The sequence below is a fragment of the Callorhinus ursinus genome, unplaced genomic scaffold (genome assembly GCF_003265705.2).
Source record: "Callorhinus ursinus isolate GAN/ISIS: 27379988/994484 unplaced genomic scaffold, GSC_fseal_2.0 scaffold19, whole genome shotgun sequence".
Classification (NCBI taxonomy): domain Eukaryota; kingdom Metazoa; phylum Chordata; class Mammalia; order Carnivora; family Otariidae; genus Callorhinus; species Callorhinus ursinus.
In genome coordinates this window covers 33,154,785-33,155,102 of record NW_027397081.1, presented here as the reverse complement: position 1 = coordinate 33,155,102, position 318 = coordinate 33,154,785, and the positions used below count along the sequence as shown (strand labels likewise).

General features: G+C 41.5%; 1 protein-coding gene across 1 annotated transcript in view; it reads left to right on the top strand.

The window, feature by feature from the left end:
- CNTN5 (contactin 5) overlaps nucleotides 1-318 on the top strand; it is a 1,102,248-nt gene that overhangs the window by 591,590 nt on the left and 510,340 nt on the right. The gene's annotated exons all lie outside the window — the stretch shown is intronic.

Sequence of the window (318 nt, the reverse complement as noted above, 5' to 3'; positions counted from 1 at the left end):
TCCTACACTGTTGGTGGGAATGCAAGCTGGTGCAGCCACTCTGGAAAACAGTATGGAGGTTCATCAAACAGTTGAAAATAAAGCTATCATACAATCCAGGAATTGCACTACTGGCTATTTACCACAAAGATACAAATGTAGGGATCCGAAGGGGTACATGCACCCCAATGTTTATAGCAGCAATATCCACAATAGCCAAACTGTGGAAAGAGCCAAGATGGCCATCGACAGATGAATGGATAAAGAAGAGGTGGTATATATACACAATGGAATATTATGCAGCCATCAAAAGGAATGAGATCTTGCCATTTGCAACAA